General features: G+C 35.1%; 1 long non-coding RNA gene across 2 annotated transcripts; it reads right to left on the reverse strand.

The window, feature by feature from the left end:
• Positions 1–3,021: 3,021 nt before the first annotated feature.
• Positions 3,022–8,147, reverse strand: LOC123544837 (uncharacterized). Of its 2 annotated transcripts, none has more exons than XR_008367382.1 (3): positions 6,007–8,147; positions 4,777–4,957; positions 3,022–4,452 (listed from the first exon to the last, which is right to left on the reverse strand). It is a non-coding gene; the product is annotated as an uncharacterized LOC123544837 (long non-coding RNA). The 2 variants fall into 2 exon arrangements; XR_008367381.1 differs by having other exon boundaries at positions 4,777–4,971.
• Positions 8,148–9,959: the final 1,812 nt, after the last annotated feature.

The raw sequence follows: 9,959 nt of genomic DNA on the forward strand, positions 1-9,959 counted from the left end.
GGGCGTGAACCATAGTTTACGAACGTGAACCTATGTTTACGACCGTAAACTTGGGTTTACGAACGTGAACCTACGTTTACGAGCGTGAACTATGGTTTACGACGTTATCTTATGTTTTCGCTCGAAAGAATAGGTTAACATGCTTTTACGTTCGAAAAACCTAGTTTTTCGATTTAAGCCTGGGTTCATGTAATTACTGGACCATTGCCATACATGTCACGTCCGTAAACATAGATTCACGTCCGTAAACTATGGTTCACGATCGTAAACATGGGTTCACGTTCGTAAACGTAGGTTCACGCTCGTAAACATAGGTTCACGGCCGTAAAGCCATGTTCACGCCCAAAATTCATAGTTGATTTTATAATCCTAATATATCGACCGTAAACTATGGTTCACGTTTGATAAACTAGGTTTCTCGATTGAACTACGAATTTCGGTCGTTATCCTATGTATACGGTCGTTATCCTATGTTTACCCTCGAGAACCCCGGTTTACGCTCGTAAACCATAGTTTACGAACGTGAATCTATGTTTACTACCGCAAACTTGGGTTTACATGCGTGAACCTACGTTTACGGGCGTAAACTATGGTTTACGGCGTTATCCTATGTTTTCGCTCAAACATATCGGTTAATATTCGTAAAACCTGGTTTTACGTTCGAGAAACCTTGTTTATCTATCGTTAATCCTAGTTTTTCGACCGTGAAGCTGGGTTCACGTAATTATTGGACAATTGGCGTGCCACACGCGTAGGGTTCACCCCGTCAAAATGTATGCGCGTGGACCTTTTTTCTTTTTCTTTTGCTAATAGGGAGTCAATTTTCGGCATTTTCTAACGATTGTCAGCTTTTCATCTATGAAAACATATTTGAACTCAGAATAAACACAAATCCCACCGGGGTCCGTAACGGAGCAAGGATACATACAGATTTTTGGAACTTCGTCAAATAGCTCAAAAGGTCCTATTTGATGTTGTCTGAAAGTGTCAGTATATGCCTCGGATGTAACATATTTCAGTATTTGAGATCTACAGACCTAGACATTTCAGAAATATTTTCAAAATGAATTTCGTGTAATAAATGTTGTTTCTACGGAAGCGTGAAAGGGCCATCAGACGCTAATACGTTTTATTACGTTACAGGTGCAGAAAGGATATCATGCACAACAGACCATGCAAATAGGATCCAAATGAAATTGTTACTATGAACTTTAATATTTTTACTGTTAGATATGTAAAATCAACCCATAAAGAGTATTTCACAATATGACCAACTGACATATACCATAACCAGATTCCGTTAATTACTGTTTAAATACTTGATGAATGTAATTTCATTCTTAAAAACGTAAACAGGTGACAATAGGAAATATTTCTGTTTTCAAAATTCAATGATTGGTTTAGAATTGATCAACGTGAGCTATTTAGAGATATAACAGTCTTACAGCAAGGGAAGTATTTGGCCAACCGGAACTCTCGGCGGAGAAGACAACACGTGCATCAAACTTGTTGAATTTTTATCTATAAACGCCTATCCAGCGAAAAAGAAACAACACTTTATTTGGCCTGTTTATGTGAAGGGACTGGGATCATGGGTATTATCCCGATATTTTTTGAAAAACAAAGAAAATGATGATTTCTAGGCATGTGTTCGGTAGTATATAACAAATACAGGTTGTTCAAATTGTATAGGGTGTGTGTGTTTTGGGATAGAGGATTGAGGAGAGAACTGCTAAATTCTAATATTTAGTGAGACATTATTTTAATGATTAGTGACATTATACCAATTAAGGGCATGTAATGAATAACCAATAAGGTCAACATCTCTTTATTTCGTGTATCTCATGTAATCTTATTCTGACATTTAAACTTGAAAAAGCTAAAATATTCAATACATATTTGATCATTATCAAATGGAAATGCTTATTTGAGTTGTAAGAGTCTGAAACGGCTGCTTTTGTATCTAGATTTACATAATTATTTTTGTTACAGTTAAAGTTTAGGGGTGGACTCTGCACGTCGTTCTATTGATATTAACAAAGATTATCTTCTGTAACCTGTATATCCTTAATTCTGATGTAAGAGATTTAAATACCCGCACGAACTGGGGACTTCTCGCTAAGAAATATTATATTTCTGGTTTTTTTTTCACAAAGGATTTTAGGGGCATGAGGGAAGAGGATGCACATTTCATTGTGTGTGTGTATGTAAGCTTATCGGCAGCCTATATAGGCGAGAGGTGTTGCAATTTCCATTACCTCTCATGAATAGACTCAATCAAACTGCAATTATTTTGCTTGATTGCATTCTATGCTTCCAAAGGATCTTCATACAGATTTTATTAACTATCACAAAGCAATATTTAAGAGCCGTGCAGCGGCTGTAAAATGTGTCCCCGTATTGGAATCAGTGTTGTTATATTTCTGGTAATTTCACATCATGGAGTCCATTCATTAGTGTGTAGAGTTTCGCTTAAGCCGGTGCTTAGGGACGTGACAGGTGTTGCACTTTCCATTAGCTCTAATGAAAAGACGCAATTAAACCGAGTCTGCTATTACTTTATTACTCTGTTTTTCAAATAAAGCACACATAATGATGTATTCCGAAAGGCGTTATACTGAACAACCCTCGGGTGTAAAATCGTATGTATACGCGTATTAAGACGGTGATGATTAGATAAAAGATTCCGTTACACCGCGATGACCAAAACAATATACCAGCCAAATATTTTAATAGTGTCATCTTAAAGTTTAAAATTTGACGTTATTGGCGAAATGCTTACAGTTTACAAAAATATTCACTGTCTTTAAAACATGTAACTTGAAAAATTAGCAAATGGCGAGTAATGTTTTAGCGAATGCAAAATAAAAAAGAGAAAATTGGGGCGGAGAGCGTCAAATGACATTGACATGTTGACTAACATTTATCTACCATTTCTCCAAGACAATATGACTAAAAATTCCCTTATTTACATTATATAACAGTTTTATAGATCTATGATGACATCTGAAGAAATGAGAGAACCTTTCTGGGTATTTATTGAACTCCCTTGTAGATCTTAATACCTTTTACTAAAATAAGGTAATTTTCTGATATGATTGAATGGTATATGATAATTTTTGTTCCTTTGCACGCACATGTTTTTCTTTCAAACTGAAATAAACGTCTATGCCATTCAGCAGTGTAACTACAACTTTTTTGACTCTTCTTGAAACTGTTCGAAATACTGAAGCATGCATGCTCTTTTCTGCATTTCCTTTAAAAGTGATATTCTCTGCATGAAACCCTCTTTTCTTTCTAATTTCTCATTTTCAAGTAATACATCTAAATGCTCTTCTAACATCACGAAAGGGTTTCCTTGCAAAGCTATTTCTTTCAGTCTGTTCGTACATTTTTGAAATTCAGCCATCAGACCTTGTGCGTTATCAAATATATCGTTCAGTTCTTGTTTTAGATTCTTGACGAGAATTTCTTGCGAACACAGTCTTTGAGTTTGTTCAAAATATTTTTGTTGCATTTCAGGATACGTTTTCTTCACTTTACAGTAACCCTTTCAAATATATATGGAGTAGTAGCATGATGTTGCCAACGGCATTTACCAGGACAAAATTTACAATAGCCATAAGCATTCATAACACTACATTTAGCCTTATCCGCAATGGAACATGTGCAATTGACATGACACGATATGTTACAGTGTAGACAATTTGTTACATACTGTCCCCTCGGCAAATCACGCTTTCTTTGTTGTTCTTCTATGACCTCAATTTTAAAGTTTTGTTACGTTCAAGTGAACGCCTGGTTTCTAATATTTCGTTTTGTTCTTGACGTAGGCGACCTGTTTTCAAAAGCCCGAAGTCAATAAGCGGCTGTAGTTTCTTGGCAACAGCATCTAATTTTGACCGCTCACGCAGAACGTCTCTAGTTTTTTCAAGACTGCAGCTTTCGACTCCGTCCAGGTATTCAAAGAAACTACGGAAACCTGAAACACTTATATCCCAGAACATTGGCGACAAACTTGCATTACTTAACTTTACATTTTTTTTGCGTAGAGGGCACAGTTATTAAAAGGGAATGTACAGCCGAATGGCATTTCATTGCAGCCAATACTGGGGGCTCTTTCCCATCGGCAAACGTAATTAAAGAACATATATTCCTTTCTACATCATTACCGAAAAGTGACATCACTGACTGAAATATATACATCTGAGGTAAAGTTAGCCTAGCATCAGGTGCTTTTAAAAGAAAGCAGACAGCGTCAATATTTGAGATACCTTCCGGGTTTTCCTCGGAAAACAATATTCGCACTTGATCGACCATTGCTTGATCTCTTCCCACACCACGTGTGTCACCGAATCCAGGGGTGTCTATTATATTTAGTTGATAGCTAAGGCGACTACCATTTTCGGGATTGAGTGTATAACATGTTATTCAGTCTTCTTGGCTTAAGGCCTGAAATAGAGAATAATTTGAAAGAAATGAGCTATAATTATTCGTGTATGCACATGTTTGTTTCAGTGACAAATATCCATATTAATTCTGGTTTTATCTTGTATCAGCAAATTATTGCGTAGGTATAAATTTTAACTGCTTCTTTCAACATTGGTATTGATTAATATGACGGTGTAGCTAGCTTTTAATCTCGTAAATATGTATGTAAAATATTTAAATGTCTCTTTGTTAGGTTGTCATTATTATTATTTGTGTTTTATATGCCCATTATTTATGTTTTATATGCACAAACTGCTTTGATGTAGTCAAGTTTATTAAACATACCTTGTTTTCCCTTCTCTCTGCGTCCCCTTTAGTAACAACTTTAACGGTAAACCTGTATGGATCGTCCCAATTAACGCCTAGCACATAGTTGATTATCCGTCAACGAGAGTACTCTTACCACTTCCCGTAGCTCCAACCAGTATGATTGTTTTGGACTTGGCTATCCCTACTAGAGGTTCACCTTTTGTAGTAAATCTAAAGAGAAAAGTAAAAATATTGTATTCTAGGAGCAAATAAATAACTGCATAAATGCTGGAGCAAATATCAAATGACATTCTGCTATACTAAAAATGTATGACAATAGATTAATGTGCTACAGTAGAAAATCGTGTTATTTGACTCTGAAGTCAAAACGGAACCGATAAGTATGCTTATGTTTGAACCCCATATTGATACAAGTTTAAGCCTAGCAAAAGTTCCTTCTAGGGCACATCTATATAAATATATAATGATCATCTTGTAAAATTTTGGTTGCAATGTCTGTTTTATACTGCCAAAAAATGTCAAGTAGGTATTTACGCTAGTTATTATTTAACATAAATTGTTAAATCCAACAACAAATTAAATTTGTTACCACTTTCAGTTGAGTAAATACGGCAATAAGACATTGACCTGGTCAATCCGTTGTGATTCGATGCGTGAATTTGTTGCACATGATTAGAGGGTCGCAATGGGGTTTGTTTTCACATATTAACCATGCATTTGAAGATAACGATAATATTTAGTTGTTTACATGTAAACATGTAAATTTGCTGATCAATATATGCCTATCTATTTGTACATAAGTTATGTTCATCAAGAATGGAGGAAATAAAAGAATCAATTAACCATCCTCGGGTTTAGTAATATGTAATCCATGGACGCGTTCAGTCAGAGAGTCGCCTCAATTAGGAAAGAATAGTTTTTAACGTCAGAGGTTATTTCTAAGGTCACGGAGTCTGACTGGCCAGCTTGTAATGACAACAGCTTTCGATATCAGTAGCTCAGTAAAGTGTGACTTACCAAACTATAATATCAGGAACAATAAAAGCAAACTGCGCACTCACAACGAACTAAAACGTCTATTTGTTTGTACTTAAATCCATAGAAAGACCATTCGATTGAGTCTGCCTATAACAGGTGTTGAAATGTACAACACCCGTCACGCCTCCTAGCACTAGCATAAGCGATAAAATAAAAGTAAATCGACTCCATGATACAAAAGGATCAAAGTCATATATGTGCACGTACCAATTTCAAATGTCCGTATTTTCCCGGCTTTATGTCTTTCTGACGTTACCTCGGTCCTGGGTACTGGAAATATTGTTGGTGAGGAGTCAGCATTCAATTCGTTCGTGGAAACGGTTGCAAAACGAAATGCAGGAGATTGACATATAGTCAAAACATCGCTCTCTGCGCTGTAAGACCCCTCTCTATCTAAATATACAGCTCTTACACGAAAGACGAAAGAGACATTAGATTTCAATTTTGACAAAGTAGCGATTGTTTTCTTGTATTCGCCAGGAAAATATCTCCATCTTTTGTCACAGTCAATTTCCTTGTAGCTGATTTGATAACAGTCATCATCTCTGAAAACTAACGGTGGGTCCCACGACAAAGTGTATTATCAGAAAGTACGTCTAAGGGTCTAGGTTTTCTTGGACAATCCTAAATACAATACCTTCCGATTATTAAAACTATCTAAAGCAGAAATGTCAAACTGAGGCAAATTAAAAATAATTTTCTATGTATTAAGGGGACGCATACTTTGAAATTAGAAAAAAGTGGGTGGGGTATTATAAAATTTACCTGCAAAAAAGTACAAGGTTTTGGTAAATGAAATGAATACTGTTTCAACTGTTATAAGTACACAAAGGATTGCTCACTAAAATAAAAATGAGAAAAACTGAAGCAAGAAAGTTATTGTTGAATTACCTAATACTTCTTGTGTACATTCAAAGTCAACAATTAAGACTTTTTGGTGCGAAAATAATAGTGCTTCACTTTGTCCAAACATTTATCAATGTCCTACAGATTCTAATTTAAAGAAAGAATGTGAAATAAGTTCACTGTCTTGCTTTTCATTTCGCATATGTGAGCTAAAACACATTATTTAGTTTGTTTACAAAGTAGTGCATAAGAAAAGATACGGTGGTCAAGGAATGCCACATTACAAAACTAAAAGAGTATATTCCCCTTAATACATCAAACATTTATCGTTACAGAAGTCTAGTGGCTTACAATAAAGGCCTAGAAATGTTGGCATTATTAATTTTTAACTTGGTATTCATGAACTACAATGCACTTAAATATCAAAACACATTCAACAAACTTTTGAATTGTATTGTCTTAAAAATCCCTAAAATAAGGTATGAAATTTGGTTGAGAGGTCCAATCAATGTGTATATGTGCAAAAGCAACATTCTAATCTTGTTAACAAAAGTTACTAATAAACAGCAGGAATGTCAATGATCAAAACTGGACGAATATACAGTTATCCTCACTTTAATGTCATTTATTATTTGTCCTTGAATTCTCCACCATACTTTTCATAATTCTGTTTGCACGAGTTGCACGAGAATGCTGTCATTCACGTAAAAAACGGGGTCAAATAAGTTGTAAATGCAATATCATCTAAACGTAATTAATGGATTATGCAGTTCAAGATAAACTTTATCTCATAACGTAACGAACATGTATAATGTTGTAACAACAACTTTACTTACACTGATTTAAGTAGCAGTCGGTTTATAAGTGACTTTATTGATTCATTTTGTGTTTTGTTATTGTTGTCAAAAAGTATAACGGAAGTGCCTCACAACTGAAGGGGAAACCAGTTTGATGCGCAAAGTAGCCCACTGTAAGTAATATTATTTGACAAATGTCCACAGAAATTAATAATTTTCTAATATTAAAGACGAATATCTGAATAGGATTCATTATTTGATAAGAAATTATAATCATCGACATGTTTTTTTTAAAAATCGTACACGTGCTGACACCTAAGTTGTCTCCCGTTGTTTATTAGAGTTACCTTTCGTCCGGCGCAGTAATACATTTGCAGTGAATCGCCGAGAAGTCGTGGGAAAATTAAAAACCATGTAAACAAACTAAAATTAACCACCTTTTCAAGATGAATTTCAAGTGATCGACATTATGCATTTAACCCGCCTGACCTGTGTAGCATCTTAGATATCTGTTCTAAGGTATTCATTGTGTAGAATGTCATGTTATGCCCTTGCAATGCTAATCCCACTCTGATTTTTTTGTTTACATTTTTTATCAATGAGAAATATGGCGTCCATCCCGAGATGAACAGACGTGGCGTTAAATTTTTACATGTTTAAGCAAACCTGGTGTGTTAGAAAGAAAATCTCATCCCTTCAACATTATTTGGAACACTGTTATTGTAAAAAACCTGTTTTTTCCTTATACAAAAGCTTAATATTTTGTGTTGAATGTACTTTCACAAAGACCTCTGTTTTCCTATTACATTCATAGTACCACATCCTTATCCACAAAATACTGAATATTACAGGTGTCCATCAGTATTATATCAGTTTAGGAATATGTTTTTTATTTTCCCACCATCGATTTCTTGAATATGCACCCCTTCCGCATTGCTGTATGAACTGTGAATGTAGCAATATGCGTCCCCTTAACAACGAATAAAAATGACTTATTATGCTTTATGTAATGTTTTCAGCTGAATATTTTTTTTCAAACTGAGTTTTTTTCACATACAGAAAATATATCAATCTATATATTCTAAACAGAGAAAACAAAAATGATACAGCTTAAAGACTACTGAAAGATATGAAAGGAATAAATGTTTAATCCATCATCATTTAAGAACATGGCTAACAGCTAGGCATAACTCCATATACCCCTAGATTTACTGTTCCCAATTTGTTACAGAAAGAAAATCAGCTCTAGATGTAAGCCATTTTGTTCCCCTTTGTTGCCTATGCCACTTGGTAGTCATGCACTATATATTAAGCTTTGTTTTGTCTGTTAAGTGATTCTAAACATGTATAGATTTATACACTTTCTGTGTACAATAAGAAAATTTAAGAATATGAGTGTTCACCAATTACATTATATCAAACCACGTACTGACCATGAGTTCTTTTCCTTCAGTTGAAGTGTACTCTATTCTTAGTCTAAACTAAAGTCAAAATTAGGAAGAAGATCTAAATTAAAAACATTAACCTGGCCTCATTCCCTCAAAGTAGAATCACATTACCTTGTTACGCAAATGAAAAATGATTTATCACGAAGGTACATATACCCCGTATGATTCTATTTTAGAAAACATAAAATCAACAAGTTTATGGGTATTAACAGTACTATGAATTAGGGACCGGTATTTGAACTTCCTGTAGTGGGGTTGTTGGGGTGGGGGTGAATGAAATGGCTAAATGCATGTCTCTTTGGTTAAATCTTTAAATTAGATCTGAAGTAATATGACCAAATAACAGTTCCTTATTATGAACACAATGATATCCTTCTCAAGCAAGAATGGTGTAAAATTGCTTTAAAATGTTCATATTTATAGATTATTTAATTGATAACATAGGTGAAACCAAAGGGGCAAAGTCAGTCAAAACTGTAAAATAGAGAAAAGTGGAAACTTCACAGGTCGCTCAACACGACAAAAACGAAAATGTTGCAGGCTCGGTTTGATTGAGCCTGTTCATGGACGGTAGTGGAAATGCATGCTACCGTCCACGCCCTCTAGCCCCGGGTTGAGCAGAACTCAACATTTACACATGCTAAAAGTACAAAAAGCAATTTAGAGACATCCGCAGATGTATTCAAACGGCGGTGAACATGGAACCTTCAATGATACACGTGTTGAGGTGTGTAATTCCATGAAGAGCGGCGTTTGGTCCCCAGATAAAGTAAAGGGTTTGCCCCAAACGAGAAAACAATGGGCAGAACTAAACCAAATGTAAGTTGATCTTGACAAATAAGGGGGATTTCGGGGAATTCATCCATGAAAAAAAAAAGAATTGTAGAACAGCTCTGATGCATTTTGGATGTATATTTGGAGATATACCCTCTTAATCTTTTGCATTTTGAGATTTGATATAATAAATTATAGATGTGAGCATCCTTAGTATATCCATTAGCCTCTGGACCTGTGTGGCGAATCTGATATAAATGCAAACAAAAATGTTTGATATAGTTCACCCATATCT

The sequence above is a fragment of the Mercenaria mercenaria genome, chromosome 15 (genome assembly GCF_021730395.1).
Source record: "Mercenaria mercenaria strain notata chromosome 15, MADL_Memer_1, whole genome shotgun sequence".
Taxonomy (NCBI): Eukaryota; Metazoa; Mollusca; class Bivalvia; order Venerida; family Veneridae; genus Mercenaria; species Mercenaria mercenaria.